The sequence below is a fragment of the Pseudophryne corroboree genome, chromosome 1 (genome assembly GCF_028390025.1).
Source record: "Pseudophryne corroboree isolate aPseCor3 chromosome 1, aPseCor3.hap2, whole genome shotgun sequence".
Lineage (NCBI taxonomy): Eukaryota > Metazoa > Chordata > Amphibia > Anura > Myobatrachidae > Pseudophryne > Pseudophryne corroboree.
In genome coordinates, this window is record NC_086444.1 from 20,423,877 (window position 1) to 20,446,256 (window position 22,380).

Here is a 22,380-nt window from a genome sequence, read left to right on the forward strand (position 1 = left end):
AGACATGAATATGAGCATGAATATGACACACCAAATTATAAAAGGTGATCATTAGGACTGATGGTAAGCCTGAGGTAACAGTTAATAAATTGGGAGGTCATTCCCTGAAGACACAGGAATGACCGGGTGAAACGTTGTAAATGTATCTGTGAAATGTTTCTTTTTCTCTCCCCATCTCTGACGATTATTGGTAGGACTCAAACATTGCATATCTGCTTGGTCTTTGCAGAAGTCTTCCAAACCCAATCATGACCTATCCGCATCAATGTATCCTGGCCAGATACAGAGGGTGGAGTATGGAGGTGCTGGTGGGAGGGACTGCGCAAGGAAACCATTGGACATGTAGATATGACAGCCTGATGATCTGACAATGTTTTAAAATGTTTGAAAAATGTTTTTTTTCCTGTTGTTGTTTATTGATGTGTTATGTTATATATATATATATGAATTGTTCTCTCTCTCTTTTGTTTTTTTTGTTTTCTCTCTTCTCACTCATGTTTTCGTGTTTTAAAGATGGTATGTCACACATCAGTTAGACAAATGGTAATGCAAGATTTTTGCTCCTTACAGAAAGATCGCTGGTTTGGAAGGAATATTGCATCACCGGAATGTTCGTTTGGAAGACTGAGAGACAGCACCTTTGAGATGACAGCAGAACGAGAAGAACAACAAGACTAGAGAACTAATTATCGTAACAAGTTTCTCTCCCCCTCAAACTGTTTTCCTATACCCCCATTACAAATTTCTCCTTTTTTTCCTCCTGTAAGATGGACTTGCCCCAAGAGACTGTGATATGGATTTTCCTGTTGACCATGATGTTGACCAGAGCAGTCTGTTCCGGCGAGAGTACCATGGAGGTCGAGAAAGGATCCAGAAAGGTTCCGATGACTGAGACGGAGGTGTAAATTTCCAATAGCAACACAACCACCAAGCAAAGGCGAGTACCGGAAACGATCTAGCAGCCATGTTATTTGTAAACATTGTTAGCTGAAAAGAGAACTGTATCTGTAGACTCTGTGACAGTGTAGTAGAGGATGGGTGCATCAAGAAATGTCAGTCCAGTTTTAACATTAACATGAACCGGCATCCATTGAGTGACTATCACTCCTTAGTGGGTAAAGTGTTAAATCAGACAGATTGTTGGGTATGCTCTCAAGTACCTCAAGGCCATAGCAAATCAGGATTAGTACCATTTCCTTTAACGGTAGGGGAGGTACTTGAGCTAAGTGGTGGGAGGCCGGTGGACAGGAGGTTTAACATCTCCAGTCCTCCTAGTTTGAAGCTCCACCAATATCATGTGGATAGGTCCCTAGTATGTTTTAACATTTCCAATCCCCGAAAGCCGGGAAATTGGGAAGTGTCATGGAGTAACCAAACCATGACCTTTTCATATAGAGCAGATAGAATGCCTACAGATACAGAGCTTGTACGCCACATAGCCGGTAAGGAAAAATCTTTCCGATATAGGTATACCCTAGGAAATAGGATCATGAGAGTTGGAGAGGTATCACCAGGATACTGTGCACATATCATACAAACAGATACGTGTACTAGACAGATGGGAGAATTAGGGTTAGGAGGTTTCACATGGAAGATGTGTAATATGGTAATGTCCTACTCCGTCCCATATGTTCTCCCCGATGATGCATATTTCATATGCGGGAGGAAGGCGTATAAGTGGCTTGCCCCAAACTCTGAAGGATTGTGTTATATTGGAAAAGTACTGCCTGAGGTAATGACTGTATCACATGCCAAAATGAAAGATATACACCGTGGTGCCCAAGCTCCTTATACTCACACTCATTACGAGCACGTAGTTAAAAGGCAACTGACAGAAAGGACAGAGCATTCGGCCTCTGATATGATCCACGAATCCACCGGGATTCAGGTTCTACTCGCGTTAGACATCACTCGCACCGCCAGAGGAGTGTTGAACTATAAGTATATCTCTGCGCTTGCTAATTTGTTAGACAATATCACAGAAATGTATGATGACACTTTTAGGTATACTGGAAGGGAGCTCCAAGCTTATAAAACAGAACTGGTTCAGCATAGGATGGTTCTTAATTATCTCACGGCAGTGACAGGTGGATATTGTGTCACACTGGCAACGCAGTACGGCGTGAAATGCTGCACTTATATTACGAATAGTACCGAAGACCCGGTCGAGGTCATAGACCAAAAGATGGACGACATTCTCCAATTAAAGTGGGAATTTCGCAGGAGACACAATCTCACCCTTGCTGCTGTGGGTAATGAGTTGACCGGTTGGGTGTCATGGTTGAACCCGCGAAATTGGTTCTCTGGTTTAGGAGAATGGGCTCAAGGAGTGATAATGGATCTAGGGAAGTTTCTCCTATGTATCTTGGGTGTTGTCATAACGATTGGCTTGATATTTAGATGCGGTCAGGCTTTAATGAAGTGCAAACGTAGTACCAGGGTAATGAGTCTAAGGAGTGAGGAAATTGTAATTCCAATGGATTTGATTTATGACCCAACGGTAGAGACAATGATGTGATGAAAATGCGATTATACGGTCCGTTTCTTTCACCTGTTTCTCCGTTTTCTCCAAAGTAAAAAGACCCACTTGGACGAGGAATTTGACGAGCCTGTATACAGACAACTGATGGATTAAAGAAGAAGTTTTGACAACCTTGTACACAGATAATTGATGAACTATGCCATAGACCCCCAGTTTCCCTAGAAATTTTAAATTTACGCTAGCCCAACACTTTTGTAAGTCTATGGACATTGACAAAGCTTTTTGCTCGCACTTTTTGGCAAAAGCCCAAAGAAAACTGCATTCAACAGACACCAGACAAGACTTCAACCGACAAATGTTCATTAACCTGACATAGAATACCACTGCATTTACCATAATTGTTTCTTATCTTCATCTCTACAACCTTCAGGTAATGACACACATAGTCGATAGGGAATACAGGCACAGATATCAGCAATCACATATTCCCCCATTCATGTATCATCAACTAAAATGTGCTCCCCCATTTTGTTACAACTAAAAGCCGAAAAGAGCTCGGTAAAGTTTGACAGCCCATCCACAGACCCTTAATACAGGATAAGAAGGAATTCAAATGTATACTTCGCAATACCTCGAAGCTTGATTTAAAACACGTACGGCACGATGATACATGACCCCCCCAAACATGGATTCATACACACATGCTTCTGCTATCTCACTAGGTCATACCTTTTTCCCACCTTCTTCTCTCCTCCCTTACCCAATCATAGAAATGTATTTACATATGACATATATTTTTCTCTTTTTGAACTGTTTTAGGAAGTGGCAGTTATTGGTGACTGCCAAAGGGTGGACTGTCAAAGTCAGAAAAATATCACGCTGCACGTTGCCATATATGCACTTCATGCGTGTGCACGCTACATATTTAATCAAAATAATGGATTTTATAAGTTAATATTCCCCTGAGTCCAGCAGGTATCAGTGGGTCTCAAATGGCTCTTTGACCTTAGAGATTCCCCAAACAATAGTTTGCATGTTGGGAGGGCTTCACGTGTTCTTATGCATAGTTAAGCACAGGAATAGTAATTGAAGATTAATTGTATTCCAAATCAGTATCTTTCCCGCAGACGGAGTACAATAGCCTTTAATTACACTGAGCTTTGAGACTCAATGAGGAGGGCCAACACCTGTGTTTACAAATGGGCTTAGGGTTTGTCTCCAGAAGAATGATTGCTGAGATGTCATTGTCTCAACTGAAAGTGGACATCATGAATATCGAACAAAACCCAGAGACAGGGTTTTGTTTTGTATTCGCCAAACAATAGCTTTCCACAAGACAGGAATGTGTTAGTCATCACCCAACATTTTGCATAACCAAGCTCACATGCTCAGCTCACTGATACAAGACAGCCCACATACTGTGAAAGACACACTTCCTGTGGTTGACACACCCCCACAGCTGGAATGCAGGTATGATATTATCCACTGGAAATCACAGGGCTCACTCACTCACACAGCTACCTGGCACCCAGCAGCATGGCTGCTTCATCCCCAGGACTGACCTCCAAGCGAAAGGCTAAGTATTGAATTCACATGGCTAGATAAGGAAATATAGACATATGGCTTTAAGGTCAATGGTGCTGGTTTAAATAGGATATTGTAACTTGTTTGTGTGATAGATCTGGGAATCTGTGATGGTAGCTGGGACATTAGACAACCTGTAGCATAGCATTTGTGGTATTTGTTTGCCTATGGTGATTTAAAATAGATTGTGCTGGTTTGTTATAATATATCTTGTCAATCATGAATACCGCCATGCAGTTACTTGTGGATATGGGTTTTGTAGCAATGGCAGGCTGATATGTGTGGTTACATTGTGATCTGGTCTTGTGATAATTCATATAGCATAGCCAGCATACCATATGCTCTGGTTATTGAGATACTGAGTTTGTTTGGAATGTGAAATTGAATAAGATGGTTCTAGGAAGTTGGATTGGAATGTGGAATAAGATTAGTTGGTTTGTAAGAAATGGCTGCTGCTGGGTGTTTTCCCCTCCCCCTTTCAACCATGTGTTGCAGTCTTTGGAATCATGGGAGGTTTTTCCCAAAATGGAGTCTAGCTTCTGCCCCATGCGGCATTGTAGGGACAATTGTGTTGCTGGGTGTTGTGTATATAGGGACAGGCAGCCTGGGTAAGCTCAAGTATTTTCTCCACAAAGATTCTCAGCATTGACTAACTGCGCAGCGATTGTTCCTCACATGTGTAAGATTCTCTGCAGCCATATAACCATATTGTCTTATTGTTATTGTTAGCCCTCTCTCTCCCCCTCTCTCTCCCCTCCCCCTTAAACGTACTTGTGTCTTTATTGTATTATATGTTAGTTACTTGGTTAGATATTCTATGTTATTTTGGTAGTGTATAGCTTGTATTGTATTATTCTTTTTGAACGTTCATTCTCTCACTAAAGGCGTTAGAACCTTAGACCGGTATTTGATTGATTATTATAAATGCATAAAGGTTCTCAGAGCGTCATAGTCGCTCATACAGCTTTTAAGCTAACAAGGTTACACTGCATTACATCTACACATTATCACTGCACAAATGTTTACAGTATAAGTACATTCCTTAAGGTATAGTTAAGGGCGTACCCTTGCGGTACTTTTTGCGCCAATTGCGTACTGTGTTCTTTAACCTTTAACGTGTTTTTAATAGGACAAATATTATAGACATTGTCAATATCAGCATAACAGTGAATCTATGTTAATATATTATTAACAATCAGTGCATAAGCAGCTGCCTCCCCCAGATACACTGCACAATCACAGCAGCTGAATAACTCCCTCCATGAGTCCAGCACTGATCTGCCAGCACTAGCAACTCACTGATTCATGTGCATTCTCTGCAACACATTCCAGTACAAATGAGTCATGACTCGTGTGCCGAGACACTGACTCGAGACACTTCACTGAACTGAGTCATGTGTCTCAACTCAGTTCAGTGAATCACTTTGCCCATGACTACAAGGCACCATCAGCACACACCTAGTTACGGCACTGTAACAGACCCCAACTCTGGGGATTAATCTACAGCAGACACCCCTCCCATAATGAACTCTCCATCCTTGCTGTCCGAGGCTTCCACTCTGCTACTTGGCCATTGGGGTTGGGCAAATGCCACTGGGCGCTGTTATCAGGGTGACTCGCTGTCCAAGCTCTACCCGAGATGCATAAAGTCATGACCTTTCTCCAGTGTGTGAAAGGAAATGTGACATCCATATGATGGTGTTACTGTACATATCATAAGTAGAGGCTGAAAGCAACACCATGATTGGGGTCAAATTAATACATTGTAAAAAATCCAGGGAAATGGGATAAATTCTGCAGACTGACAACATTTGCAACAACAAGTAATTCACAAAGGTTATTCCTTGTTGCATTGTGCTCTCTTTTGTGTCAGGTCTTTGAGTTCCTGGTAATGACGCTGGTGGACCAGTGGTGAAGTCTGAGGAAGGAAACTGGGAGACTTAGGATAGTTCTTGCGCATGGACAGAATGGAATGGTTAGTGAATACCAGTCAGTTGACTAATACCCAGACCAGAGGCGCGGGGTCTAACACGCCGGCGGTCTTCACTGTCATGAGCCACTGCTGTGGCTCATTCCTGTTGCATTCTGTTTATGTATTTTATGTTATATTTCTGTTTGCATGCCAAGTTTTCTCATGTACTTGTTTAGAGTACTGTTGCGGGCCGCCTTTGGTGAGTCTGTGTAACTGCAGCCTGTCTCTTGTATGTGTGGCCTATGCAGCCTCACCTATCAGATAATTAGGCCATTATGTTGTGAGTCTGTATAACTGCAGCCTGTCTCTTGTATGTGTGGCCTGTGCTGTCTCACCTGTCAGTTAATCAGGCCATTACCTTGTGTCTGGCTTCCAGCCATCCTGATTGGGGCGTGCTTCCTTTATTACCCAGCCTGCCTTTCACCTGACACCGGTGATAGATACACGTTTCATGTTTGTACCTGTGTCCAGGCCCAGTCCCATGGTGGAATCTTGAACTTGTCAGGTCGAGAGAGATCCTGTCTATCTGTGTTGTTCCCGTGACCAGGAGACCTTGCTCGATTGATAACCTGACCAGATCCAGCCGGCCTTGTATTCAGGTTTTTGCTAAGCAGTGTGTGGAGTTCCACACAGACACTGTCTCTCTTATATCTCTATTATTACATCTTAGAGCGTTCAGTGAGAAGCTGCCAGCTTGTATTCTGCCTGTGTAGAACCCGTGATCCGGAGACCTTGCCAGTTTGATTACCTGACCAGAACCAGCTAGCCTTGTGGCATAATAATTACCCTGATCTTCTTGAAAATGGCGGTGGAAGGATTGCATTGTTCCCACAAGCCGCAACCAGGCGCTGATAAAAAGCTAATTTCAATTAATAAATCACCATTTGTTGTTTTCAAGCTGCAACACAGAGCTACTGACTTGGGGTCTTCAAGTCAGAATAATTAGCACAGGTGAACCCTGTGCTAGTTACCAAAGCTAATCTACCACTTAACTCTTTGCGCTAATGAATAAGGTATGGCTGATGTTCAAATGACCAAACTACAAATTTTCTTATAATTCATGAGTTTTAATACACATAAAAAACTAGACCGGTCTAAGATATCTTAACAATATAAGAACAATAGTGTAATCAGTATTATCAAAATACTATTAAAAATGACTCAAGGAGGTGGAGCCAAGCTGATCTATGCACAGTTCTCAAACGGACAAATTAGTAACTATATTTCAGTCCGCGTAATATACTTGTTATAATACGAAACAATTTGCTTCTAGAACCCATGTAGACATATAAGTTCTTTAGATGTTTTTTATGTAAAAGCAATGTTCCATATTTTATTGCCCATCAGCAGAGACAGAAAAATGGCATGAAGATATGCTCCTAATCGGAGCCTTACGTGTGGTTTCCGTCACTGTTGTGTAACGCAAGATGGAGCCCCAATGGTAAGTACAGCGGTCCCGGTTTCAGGGGATCCAGCGCCTGCAATGATGCCCGCTGATGACGAGGATGTCCAGCTGCGGGGAACAACAAGACCCAAGAATCATTGGATAAAGCTTCTGTGAAAGGAGCGAAACGCGTCAGAAGTGTGGATTTTGGACCTTTATATTGCCTTTGAACCCATCTGTATTGCTGTTCTTCATCATTAACATCAGCCCGATACCCATTGAGAGGAGAGAGACCGGGACCTGGGTGCTTGCAAGCAGCACTGGAACGATGCGGTCTCGTTGTTCCCCGCGGCTAGACATCCTCGTCATCAGCGGGCGTCATTGCAGGCGCTGAATCCCCTGAAACCGGGACCGCTGTACTTACCATTGGGGCTCCATCTTGCGTTACACAACAGTGACGGAAACCACACGTAAGGCTCCGATTAGGAGCATATCTTCATGCCATTTTTCTGTCTCTGCTGATGGGCAATAAAATATGGAACATTGCTTTTACATAAAAAACATCTAAGGAACTTATATGTCTACATGGGTTCTAGCAACAAATTGTTGCGTATTATATTGCGGACTGAAAATAAGAATTTACTCACCGGTAATTCTATTTCTCATAGTCCGTAGTGGATGCTGGGGACTCCGTAAGGACCATGGGGGATTAGCGGCTCCGCAGGAGACTGGGCACAACTATAAAGAAAGCTTTTAGACTACTGGTGTGCACTGGCTCCTCCCACTAAGACCCTCCTCCAGACTTCAGTTAGGATACTGTGCCCGGAAGAGCTGACACAATAAGGAAGGATTTTGAATCCCGGGTAAGACTCATACCAGCCACACCAATCACACCGTATAACTCGTGATACAATACCCAGTTAACAGTATGATAACAACTGAGCCTCTCAACAGATGGCTCAACAATAACCCTTTAGTTAAGCAATAACTATATACAAGTATTGCAGACAATCCGCACTTGGGATGGGTGCCCAGCATCCACTACGGACTATGAGAAATAGAATTACCGGTGAGTAAATTCTTATTTTCTCTAACGTCCTAAGTGGATGCTGAGGACTCCGTAAGGACCATGGGGATTATACCAAAGCTCCCAAACGGGCGGGAGAGTGCGGATGACTCTGCAGCACCGAATGAGCAAACTCAAGGTCCTCCTCAGCCAGGGTGTCAAACTTGTAGAATTTTGCAAACGTGTTTGACCCCGACCAAGTATCTGCTCGGCAAAGTTGAAGAGCCGAGACCCCTCGGGCAGCCGCCCAAGAAGAGCCCACCTTCCTCGTGGAATGGGCTTTTACTGATTTAGGATGCGGCAGTCCAGCCGCAGAATGTGCAAGCTGAATCGTACTACAGATCCAGCGAGCAATAGTCTGCTTTGAAGCAGGTGCACCCAACTTGTTGGGCGCATACAGGATAAAGAGCGAGTCAGTCTTTCTGACTCCAGCTGTCCTGGAAACATAGATTTTTAGGGCCCTGACTACATCCAACAACTTGGAAGCCTCCAAGTCATTTGTAGCCGCAGGCACCACGATAGGTTGGTTCAGATGAAAAGCTGATACCACTTTGGGGAGAAACTGGGGACGAGTCCTCAATTCTGCCCTATCCATATGGAAAATCAGATAAGGGCTTTTACATGACAAAGCCGCCAATTCTGATACACGCCTGGCCGAAGCCAAGGCCAACAACATGACCACTTTCCACGTGAGATATTTCAAATCCACGGTTTTCAGTGGCTCAAACCAATGTGACTTTAGGAAATCCAACACCACGTTGAGATCTCAAGGTGCCACTGGAGGCACAATAGGGGGCTGAATATGCAGCACTCCCTTAACAAAAGTCTGAACTTCAGGTAGTGAAGCCAGTTCTCTCTGGAAGAAAATCGATAGAGCCGAAATCTGGACCTTAATGGAACCCAATTTAAGGCCCATAGTCACCCCTGACTGTAGGAAGTGCAGGAAACGGCCCAGCTGAAATTCCTCCGTTGGGGCCTTCCTGGCCTCACACCACGCAACATATTTTCGCCATATGCGGTGATAATGGTTTGCAGTTACTTCTTTCCTAGCTTTAATCAGCGTAGGAATGACTTCCTCCGGAATGCCCTTTTCCTTCAGGATCCGGTGTTCAACCGCCATGCCGTCAAACGCAGCATGGCCCCTGCTGCAGCAGGTCTTGTCTGAGCGGTAGAGGCCATGGGTCCTCTGACATCATTTCTTGAAGTTCCGGGTACCAAGCTCTTCTTGGCCAATCCGGAACAATGAGTATAGTTCTTACTCCTCTTCTCCTTATTATCCTCAGTACCTTTGGTATGAGAGGAAGAGGAGGGAACACATAAACCGGTCGGTACACCCACGGTGTCACATAGCGTCCACAGCTATCGCCTGCGGGTCTCTCGACCTGGCGCAATATTTTTCTAGCTTTTTGTTTAGGCGGGACGCCATCATGTCCACCTGTGGCTTTTTCCACCGGTTTACAATCATTTGAAAGACTTCTGGATGAAGTCCCCATTCTCCCGGGTGGAGGTAGTGCCTGCTGAGGAAGTCTGCTTCCCAGTTGTCCACTCCCGGAATGAACACTGCTGACAGTGCTAACACGTGATTTTCCGCCCATCGGAGAATCCTTGTGGCTTCTGCCATTGCCGTCCTGCTTCTCGTGCCGCCCTGTCGATTTACATGGGCGTCTGCCGTGATGTTGTCTGACTGGATCAGTACCGGCTGGTTTTGAAGCAGGGGTTTTGCCTGACTTAGGGCATTGTAAATGGCCCTCAGTTCCAGAATATTTATGTGCAGGGAAGTCTCCTGACTTGACCATAGTCCTTGGAAGTTTCTTCCCTGTGTGACTGCTCCCCAGCCTCGAAGGCTGGCATCCGTGGTCACCAGGACCCAGTCCTGTATGCCGAATCTGCGGCCCTCTTGAAGATGAGCACTCTGCAGCCACCACAGCAGAGACACCCTTGTCCTCGGAGACAGGGTTATCAGACGATGCATCTGAAGATGCGATCCGGACCACTTGTCCAACAAGTCCCACTGAAAGGTTCTTGCATGAAACCTGCCGAATGGAATCGCTTCGTAGGAAGCTACCATTTTTCCCAGGATCCGCGTGCAGTGATGCACCGACACCTGTTTTGGCTCTAGAAGGCCTCTGACTAGAGATGACAGCTCCTTGGCCTTCTTCTCCGGGAGAAACACTTTTCTCTGTTCTGTGTCCAGAACCATCCCTAGGAACAGCAGACGTGTCGTAGGGACCAGCTGTGACTTTGGAATGTTTAGAATCCAGCCGTGCTGTTGTAGCACTTCCCTTGATAGTGCTACCCCTACCAGCAACTGCTCTCTGGACCTCGCCTTTATCAGGAGATCGTCCAAGTACGGGATAATTAAAACTCCCTTCTTTCGAAGGAGCATCATCATTTCGGCCATTTCCTTGGTAAAGACCCTCGGAGCCGTGAATAGACCGAACGGCAACGTCTGGAATTGGTAATGACAATCTTGCACCACAAATCTGAGGTACTCCTGGTGAGGATGGTAAATGGGGACATGTAGGTAAGCATCCTTGATGTCCAGTGATACTATGTAATCGCCCTCGTCCAGGCTTGCAATAACCGCCCTGAGCGATTCCATCTTGAACTTGATTTTTTTTTATATATGTGTTCAAGGATTTCAAATTTAAAATGGGTCTCACCGAACCGTCCGGTTTCGGTACCACAAACATTGTGGAATAGTAACCCCTTCCATGTTGAAGTAGGGGCACCTTTACTATCACTTGTTGTGAATACAGCTTGTGAATTGCCTGTAACACTAGAGATGAGCGCCTGAAATTTTTCGGGTTTTGTGTTTTGGTTTTGGGTTCGGTTCCGCGGCCGTGTTTTGGGTTCGAACGCGTTTTGGCAAAACCTCACCGAATTTTTTTTGTCGGATTCGGGTGTGTTTTGGATTCGGGTGTTTTTTTCAAAAAACACTAAAAAACAGCGTAAATCATAGAATTTGGGGGTCATTTTGATCCCAAAGTATTATTAACCTCAAAAACCATAATTTACACTCATTTTCAGTCTATTCTGAATACCTCACACCTCACAATATTATTTTTAGTCCTAAAATTTGCACCGAGGTCGCTGTGTGAGTAAGATAAGCGACCCTAGTGGCCGACACAAACACCGGGCCCATCTAGGAGTGGCACTGCAGTGTCACGCAGGATGTCCCTTCCAAAAAACCCTCCCCAAACAGCACATGACGCAAAGAAAAAAAGAGGCGCAATGAGGTAGCTGTGTGAGTAAGATTAGCGACCCTAGTGGCCGACACAAACACCGGGCCCATCTAGGAGTGGCACTGCAGTGTCACGCAGGATGGCCCTTCCAAAAAACCCTCCCCAAACAGCACATGACGCAAAGAAAAAAAGAGGCGCAATGAGGTAGCTGTGTGAGTAAGATTAGCGACCCTAGTGGCCGACACAAACACCGGGCCCATCTAGGAGTGGCACTGCAGTGTCACGCAGGATGTCCCTTCCAAAAAACCCTCCCCAAACAGCACATGACGCAAAGAAAAAAAGAGGCGCAATGAGGTAGCTGTGTGAGTAAGATTAGCGACCCTAGTGGCCGACACAAACACCGGGCCCATCTAGGAGTGGCACTGCAGTGTCACGCAGGATGTCCCTTCCAAAAAACCCTCCCCAATCAGCACATGATGCAAAGAAAAAGAAAAGAAAAAAGAGGTGCAAGATGGAATTGTCCTTGGGCCCTCCCACCCACCCTTATGTTGTATAAACAAAACAGGACATGCACACTTTAACCAACCCATCATTTCAGTGACAGGGTCTGCCACACGACTGTGACTGATATGACGGGTTGGTTTGGACCCCCCCCAAAAAAGAAGCAATTAATCTCTCCTTGCACAAACTGGCTCTACAGAGGCAAGATGTCCACCTCATCTTCACCCTCCGATATATCACCGTGTACATCCCCCTCCTCACAGATTATCAATTCGTCCCCACTGGAATCCACCATCTCAGCTCCCTGTGTACTTTGTGGAGGCAATTGCTGCTGGTCAATGTCTCCGCGGAGGAATTGATTATAATTCATTTTAATGAACATCATCTTCTCCACATTTTCTGGATGTAACCTCGTACGCCGATTGCTGACAAGGTGAGCGGCGGCACTAAACACTCTTTCGGAGTACACACTTGTGGGAGGGCAACTTAGGTAGAATAAAGCCAGTTTGTGCAAGGGCCTCCAAATTGCCTCTTTTTCCTGCCAGTATAAGTACGGACTGTGTGACGTGCCTACTTGGATGCGGTCACTCATATAATCCTCCACCATTCTATCAATGTTGAGAGAATCATATGCAGTGACAGTAGACGACATGTCCGTAATCGTTGTCAGGTCCTTCAGTCCGGACCAGATGTCAGCATCAGCAGTCGCTCCAGACTGCCCTGCATCACCGCCAGCGGGTGGGCTCGGAATTCTGAGCCTTTTCCTCGCACCCCCAGTTGCGGGAGAATGTGAAGGAGGAGATGTTGACAGGTCGCGTTCCGCTTGACTTGACAATTTTGTCACCAGCAGGTCTTTCAACCCCAGCAGACCTGTGTCTGCCGGAAAGAGAGATCCAAGGTAGGCTTTAAATCTAGGATCGAGCACGGTGGCCAAAATGTAGTGCTCTGATTTCAACAGATTGACCACCCGTGAATCCTTGTTAAGCGAATTAAGGGCTGCATCCACAAGTCCCACATGCCTAGCGGAATCGCTCCCTTTTAGCTCCTTCTTCAATGCCTCCAGCTTCTTCTGCAAAAGCCTGATGAGGGGAATGACCTGACTCAGGCTGGCAGTGTCTGAACTGACTTCACGTGTGGCAAGTTCAAAGGGCATCAGAACCTTGCACAACGTTGAAATCATTCTCCACTGCACTTGAGACAGGTGCATTGCACCTCCTATATCGTGCTCAATTGTATAGGCTTGAATGGCCTTTTGCTGCTCCTCCAACCTCTGAAGCATATAGAGGGTTGAATTCCACCTCGTTACCACTTCTTGCTTCAGATGATGGCAGGGCAGGTTCAGTAGTTTTTGGTGGTGCTCCAGTCTTCTGTACATGGTGCCTGTACGCCGAAAGTGTCCCGCAATTTTTCTGGCCACCGACAGCATCTCTTGCACGCCCCTGTCGTTTTTTAAAAAATTCTGCACCACCAAATTCAAGGTATGTGCAAAACATGGGACGTGCTGGAATTTGCCCATATTTAATGCACACACAATATTGCTGGCGTTGTCCGATGCCACAAATCCACAGGAGAGTCCAATTGGGGTAAGCCATTCCGCGATGATCTTCCTCAGTTGCCGTAAGAGGTTTTCAGCTGTGTGCGTATTCTGGAAAGCGGTGTTACAAAGCGTAGCCTGCCTAGGAAAGAGTTGGCGTTTGCGAGATGCTGCTACTGGTGCCGCCGCTGCTGTTCTTGCGGCGGGAGTCCATACATCTACCCAGTGGGCTGTCACAGTCATATAGTCCTGACCCTGCCCTGCTCCACTTGTCCACATGTCCGTGGTTAAGTGGACATTGGGTACAACTGCATTTTTTAGGACACTGGTGAGTCTTTTTCTGACGTCCGTGTACATTCTCGGTATCGCCTGCCTAGAGAAGTGGAACCTAGATGGTATTTGGTAACGGGGGCACACTGCCTCAATAAATTGTCTAGTTCCCTGTGAACTAACGGCGGATACCGGACGCACGTCTAACACCAACATAGTTGTCAAGGACTCAGTTATCCGCTTTGCAGTAGGATGACTGCTGTGATATTTCATCTTCCTCGCAAAGGACTGTTGAACAGTCAATTGCTTACTGGAAGTAGTACAAGTGGGCTTACGACTTCCCCTCTGGGATGACCATCGACTCCCAGCGGCAACAACAGCAGCGCCAGCAGCAGTAGGCGTTACACGCAAGGATGCATCGGAGGAATCCCAGGCAGGAGAGGACTCGTCAGAATTGCCAGTGACATGGCCTGCAGGACTATTGGCATTCCTGGGGAAGGAGGAAATTGACACTGAGGGAGTTGGTGGGGTGGTTTGCGTGAGCTTGGTTACAAGAGGAAGGGATTTACTGGTCAGTGGACTGCTTCCGCTGTCACCCAAAGTTTTTGAACTTGTCACTGACTTATTATGAATGCGCTGCAGGTGACGTATAAGGGAGGATGTTCCGAGGTGGTTAACGTCCTTACCCCTACTTATTACAGCTTGACAAAGGGAACACACGGCTTGACACCTGTTGTCCGCATTTCTGGTGAAATACCTCCACACCGAAGAGCTGATTTTTTTGGTATTTTCACCTGGCATGTCAACGGCCATATTCCTCCCACGGACAACAGGTGTCTCCCCGGGTGCCTGACTTAAACAAACCACATCACCATCAGAATCCTCCTGGTCAATTTCCTTCCCAGCGCCAGCAACACCCATATCCTCCTCATCCTGGTGTACTTCAACACTGACATCTTCAATCTGACTATCAGGAACTGGACTGCGGGTGCTCCTTCCAGCACTTGCAGGGGGCGTGCAAATGGTGGAAGGCGCATGCTCTTCACGTCCAGTGTTGGGAAGGTCAGGCATCGCAACCGACACAATTGGACTCTCCTTGTGGATTTGGGATTTCGAAGAATGCACAGTTCTTTGCTGTGCTGCTTTTGCCAGCTTGAGTCTTTTCATTTTTCTAGCGAGAGGCTGAGTGCTTCCATCCTCATGTGAAGCTGAACCACTAGCCATGAACATAGGCCAGGGCCTCAGCCGTTCCTTGCCACTCCGTGTGGTAAATGGCATATTGGCAAGTTTACGCTTCTCCTCCGACAATTTTATTTTAGGTTTTGGAGTCCTTTTTTTACTGATATTTGGTGTTTTGGATTTGACATGCTCTGTACTATGACATTGGGCATCGGCCTTGGCAGACGACGTTGCTGGCATTTCATCGTCTCGGCCATGACTAGTGGCAGCAGCTTCAGCACGAGGTGGAAGTGGATCTTGATCTTTCCCTAATTTTGGAACCTCAACATTTTTGTTCTCCATATTTTAATAGGCACAACTAAAAGGCACCTCAGGTAAACAATGGAGATGGATGGATTGGATACTAGTATACAATTATGGACGGGCTGCCGAGTGCCGACACAGAGGTAGCCACAGCCGTGAACTACCGCACTGTACTGTGTCTGCTGCTAATATATAGACTAGTTGATAAAGAGATAGTATACTCGTAACTAGTATGTATGTATAAAGAAAGAAAAAAAAACCACGGTTAGGTGGTATATACAATTATGGACGGGCTGCCGAGTGCCGACACAGAGGTAGCCACAGCCGTGAACTACCGCACTGTACTGTGTCTGCTGCTAATATAGACTGGTTGATAAAGAGATAGTATACTCGTAACTAGTATGTATGTATAAAGAAAGAAAAAAAAACCACGGTTAGGTGGTATATACAATTATGGACGGGCTGCCGAGTGCCGACACAGAGGTAGCCACAGCCGTGAACTACCGCACTGTACTGTGTCTGCTGCTAATATATAGACTGGTTGATAAAGAGATAGTATACTCGTAACTAGTATGTATGTATAAAGAAAGGAAAAAAAACCACGGTTAGGTGGTATATACAATTATGGACGGGCTGCCGAGTGCCGACACAGAGGTAGCCACAGCCGTGAACTACCGCACTGTACTGTGTCTGCTGCTAATATATAGACTGGTTGATAAAGAGATAGTATACTCGTAACTAGTATGTATGTATAAAGCAAGAAAAAAAAACCACGGTTAGGTGGTATATACAATTATGGACGGGCTGCCGAGTGCCGACACAGAGGTAGCCACAGCCGTGAACTACCGCACTGTACTGTGTCTGCTGCTAATATAGACTGGTTGATAAAGAGATAGTATACTCGTAACTAGTATGTATGTATAAAGAAAGAAAAAAAAACCACGGTTAGGTGGTATATACAATTATGGACGGGCTGCCGAGTGCCGACACAGAGGTAGCCACAGCCGTGAACTACCGCACTGTACTGTGTCTGCTGCTAATATATAGACTGGTTGATAAAGAGATAGTATACTCGTAACTAGTATGTATGTATAAAGAAAGAAAAAAAAACCACGGTTAGGTGGTATATACAATTATGGACGGGCTGCCGAGTGCCGACACAGAGGTAGCCACAGCCGTGAACTACCGCACTGTACTGTGTCTGCTGCTAATATAGACTGGTTGATAAAGAGATAGTATACTCGTAACTAGTATGTATGTATAAAGAAAGAAAAAAAAAACACGGTTAGGTGGTATATACAATTATGGACGGGCTGCCGAGTGCCGACACAGAGGTAGCCACAGCCGTGAACTACCGCACTGTACTGTGTCTGCTGCTAATATATAGACTGGTTGATAAAGAGATAGTATACTCGTAACTAGTATGTATGTATAAAGAAAGAAAAAAAAACCACGGTTAGGTGGTATATACAATTATGGACGGGCTGCCGAGTGCCGACACAGAGGTAGCCACAGCCGTGAACTACCGCACTGTACTGTGTCTGCTGCTAATATAGACTGGTTGATAAAGAGATAGTATACTCGTAACTAGTATGTATGTATAAAGAAAGAAAAAAAAACCACGGTTAGGTGGTATATACAATTATGGACGGGCTGCCGAGTGCCGACACAGAGGTAGCCACAGCCGTGAACTACCGCACTGTACTGTGTCTGCTGCTAATATAGACTGGTTGATAAAGAGATAGTATACTACTAATATTATATATACTGGTGGTCAGGTCACTGGTCACTAGTCACACTGGCAGTGGCACTCCTGCAGCAAAAGTGTGCACTGTTTAATTTTAATATAATATTATGTACTCCTGGCTCCTGCTATAACCTATAACTGGCACTGCAGTAGTGCTCCCCAGTCTCCCCCACAATTATAAGCTGTGTGAGCTGAGCAGTCAGACAGATATATAATATATATATAGATGATGCAGCACACTGGCCTGAGCCTGAGCAGTGCACACAGATATGGTATGTGACTGACTGAGTCACTGTGTGTATCGCTTTTTTCAGGCAGAGAACGGATATATTAAATAAACTGCACTGTGTGTCTGGTGGTCACTCACTATATAATATATTATGTACTCCTGGCTCCTGCTATAACCTATAACTGGCACTGCAGTAGTGCTCCCCAGTCTCCCCCACAATTATAAGCTGTGTGAGCTGAGCAGTCAGACAGATATATATAATATTATATATAGATAATAGATGATGCAGCACACTGGCCTGAGCCTGAGCAGTGCACACAGATATGGTATGTGACTGAGTCACTGTGTGCTGTGTATCGCTTTTTTCAGGCAGAGAACGGATTATAAAGTAAACTGCACTGTCCTCACTAGTAAACTCTCTCCACTCAGTCTCTACACTTCTACAGTAACAGTACTCCTCCTAGTCAGCTCCAGTAAATCTCTCTCAGTCTCTTATAATCTAAATGGAGAGGACGCCAGCCACGTCCTCTCCCTATCAATCTCAATGCACGTGTGAAAATGGCGGCGACGCGCGGCTCCTTATATAGAATCCGAGTCTCGCGATAGAATCCGAGCCTCGCGAGAATCCGACAGCGTCATGATGACGTTCGGGCGCGCTCGGGTTAACCGAGCAAGGCGGGAAGATCCGAGTCGCTCGGACCCGTGAAAAAAAACATGAAGTTCTGGCGGGTTCGGATTCAGAGAAACCGAACCCGCTCATCTCTATGTAACACTGCCTCCCTGCCTGAGGGAGTGGTTGGCAAGGCAGATTTGAGGAAACGGCGGGGGGGAGACGTCTCGAATTCCAGCTTGTACCCCTGAGATACTACTTGAAGGATCCAGGGATCCACCCGTGAGCGAGCCCACTGATTGCTGAAGTTTTTGAGACGGGCCCCCACCGTACCTGGCTCCGCCTGTGAAGCCCCAGCGTCATGCTGTGGACTTAGAGGAAGCGGGGGAGGACTTTTGCTACTGGGAACTGGCTGTATGCTGCAGCTTCTTTCCCCTACCTCTGCCTCTGGGCAGAAAGGACGCGCCTTTAACCCGCTTGCCCCTATTGGGCCGAAAGGACTGTACCTGATAATACGGTGCTTTCTTTGGTTGTGAGGGAACATGGGGTAAAAATGTAGACTTCCCAGCTGTTGCTGTGGAAACGAGGTCCGAGAGACCATCCCCGAACAACTCCTCACCCTTATAAGGCAGAACTTCCATGTGTCGTTTGGAATCTGCATCTCCTGTCCACTGCCGAGTCCATAACCCTCTCCTGGCAGAAATGGACATTGCACTAATTTTGGATGCCAGCCGGCAAATATCCCTCTGTGCATCTCTCATGTATAAAAGTGCGTCTTTTATATGCTCTACGTTTAGCAATATAGTGTCCCTGTCTAGGGTATCTATATTTTCTGACAGGGAATCTGACCACGCAGCAGCAGCACTGCACATCCAGGCTGAAGCAATAGCCGGTCTCAGTATAACACCTGTGTGTGTATATATAGATTTCAGGATAGCCTCCTGCTTTCTATCAGCAGATTCCTTCAGGGCGGCGGTATCCGGAGACGGTAGTGCCACCTTCTTTGACAAGCGTGTGAGCGCTTTATCCACCCTAGGGGATGTTTCCCAGCGTGACCTATCCTCTGGCGGGAAAGGGTACGCCATTAGTAACCTCTTAGAAATTACCAGTTTCTTATCAGGGGAAGCCCACGCTTCTTCACACACTTCATTTAACTCTTCAGATGGAGGAAAAGCTACTGGTAGTTTTTTCTCTCCAAACATTATACCCTTTTTTGTGGTACCGGGGGTAACATCAGAAATGTGCAACACATTTTTCATTGCCTCAATCATGTAACGTGTGGCCCTACTGGAAGTTACATTAGTCTCATCGTCGTCGACACTGGAGTCAGTATCCGTGTCGACATCTGTGTCAGCAGTGCCAGATTAAGGTCCACATGGGCCTGGAGCTGAAATTTTTGACGGGCCTATTATGTTCTGCCACGGGGTGTGTGTGACCAGCACTGTGTGGGAGTGACTTCTGATGTAGGGGTGTGGTCTGTACTGTGGGGTGTGGCTAACATCATGGAGGGCATAGAGAACGCCTACCGTCAACCACTTCAATTTTTTTCCCCACTTTGCTTATATGAAGTATGCGCCACCTGTTATATTGTTAAGTACTAAATACATTTTTTTATTAAAGTACAAGGGGAGCAATAAATCATAGACTGCGTGTATCAGAGTTGCAGGGCAGAGAACAGTTAAGCTGGGTACACATTTATGTCTGATCCAGAGGATCGAAACGACATATCGCTTAATTTAGCGCATATTGGGCAATGTGTATTCCTGAAATACATATGCACACGGTCGCTAGCGACATGCTCAAGTTTGACGTGTATATAGTGACACCATGTATGCTAATGAAGAACGGAATCGTTCATCCTTCATTAATCCTTCATTAATATCGCTTAACGTGTAGCCAGGTTCCAGTATCTCCAGTGTGTACCCAGCCTTAGTGGTGAAGGATGGCTGGGAGCAAAGATATCTGCAATTCAACCCCTATTAATATCACCTTCCAAAAGCAAAACAGAAGTAACAAATTACACATATACAACCGTCCTACCAGCACTAAAACTCACTTTCCCCCTTTTCTTAAATCAGAGAGTTTCAACTCGTGGCACACTAAAGATCACTACCAGTTTATTTTAATAGTGCCTCAGATGCATATTATGCCACATCATAGTGCCCCCTGCTACACATTATGATGGTAATTCAGATGTTGACGGAGGTGCTGTCACTGCTGCTTCTAAGGAAGCAGCAGTGACAGGGCTGTATGCTGACGCCATGGGAGGCGTCTATTACATGCAGACATCTGTTGCATTAGTTATCCGAGCTGCATCCTAGGACGCAGCATCGATCATCGGGCAGCTTGCGGCACCAATGGTGCTGTGCAAGCCACCCATCGCATAGGCCAGGGAAGATCTGTCCAATGACAGAGATCACCGACCTCTTCCCACTCTCTAAACGGCAGTGACACACCTCTGTTTTCACAAACGGAAGCCATTGCCACCCTAGAAACAACATCAGGCTGTCAATCACTGATAGTCTGATGCTGGGTTCCTACCTTCATCGCAAGACCCGTTCGAGAAGACGAGTATCGTGTACTGCGCATATGCAAAGTTCTGATAATCGGTACTTTGCACATGATAGCGCATCTCTGTCCACATCTGAATGACCCCCATGTCACATTGTAGTACCCCTGAAACACATAATACCATATCATAGCGCACTTGAGATACAGTATGCCACATTGTAGCGCCAGCAATACAGATTACAGTAAGGGGGACATGTACTAAGCAGTGATAAAAGTGGAGAAGTGAGCCAGTGGAGAAGCTGCCCATGGCAACCAATCAGCTGCTCTGTATACGTTTATAGTATGCAAATTCTAAATGTTACGTCAATGCTGATTGGTTGCCATGGGCAACTTCTCCACTCGCTCACTTATCCACTTTATCACTGCTTAGTACATGTTCCCCTAAAGGCCCGTACACACTGGCCGATATATCGTCCGTTCTCTTGAACGGCCGATATATCACGGGTCCGTCGGCCAGTGTGTATGGCTGATACGTCTGTGAACTCCGTCGTTCACAGACGTATCGTGTCAGCCCCTCAGCACAGCCGACGGCCAATATATCTACCGATATATTGGCGCGTCGCTACATGCTGCGGCGGCCGGCGGTGATTGACAGCTGAACTGGGCGGGCGTGTGTACACGCCCACCCAGTTCATGACGTCAGTCCCCGACGGATCGGGCAGTGTGTATGCTCAACACACTGCCCGATCTGTCCATAGATATATCTGCAGATCAATTGATCTGCAGATATAGCTTTCCAGTGTGTACCCACCTTAAGTCACCTTGAAAAGCAGAAGCCACTTTATCAGAGGATTGAGTCAGTAATGCCAACCACTACACCATCCATATTGGTCCTTGAAGCTGCTTTTAAACTGTAGTGAGCCGTCTAATGCTGCTTCTTTGCAGCAGAACTTCTGGGACAACCAGCAGAGGTAAGAATCAATCAAACAATGCTGAAGACTCTCACACGTGTAGCTTTGCTGTTGAATCAGTGACGTCTTCACACTGGTGCAGCATGAGACAACGCATCACTGGGATCTATCCCAGAAGTGATGCAACATCATCACGTGTTGCTTATTGAGGTCAATCAGAATGGCAGAATGGAATGTTCATGAAAGCACGCATAAATGCGGCACTTTTTGCTGCTTATACTTTAATGGTGTGCATCCAACATATGTTTCGGGCTAAAAGCACGTCGTCAGGGATCCCTGACAATAGGCTTATAGCCCGAAACATATGTTGAACGCACGCCATTAAGAATTACCTTATCCCTTTTTCCTAATTAATATATATATATATATATATATATTATGCAGAAGAGAAACTGCGGCACTCCGTAATTTGAAAAATTGTATACAATTTGCTGTGAAGAAGGTGCTTGGATGGCACTGAAACGTTGCTATTCGTGTTATTGTGTTTCTGTGATGTTTTTTCACTAAAAAAAAATATTTTTTTCAAATTACGGAGTGCCACAGTTTCTTTTCTGCATATTATGACATTTTTACTGAAGGCACCCAACTAGTACTTTTATAAAGCAATCGAGTGCAGGTTCTATACACAGGAGTGTATATATATAATAAGAATTTACTTACCGATAATTCTATTTCTCGGAGTCCGTAGTGGATGCTGGGGTTCCTGAAAGGACCATGGGGAATAGCGGCTCCGCAGGAGACAGGGCACAAAAAGTAAAGCTTTAGGATCAGGTGGTGTGCACTGGCTCCTCCCCCCATGACCCTCCTCCAAGCCTCAGTTAGGATACTGTGCCCGGACGAGCGTACACAATA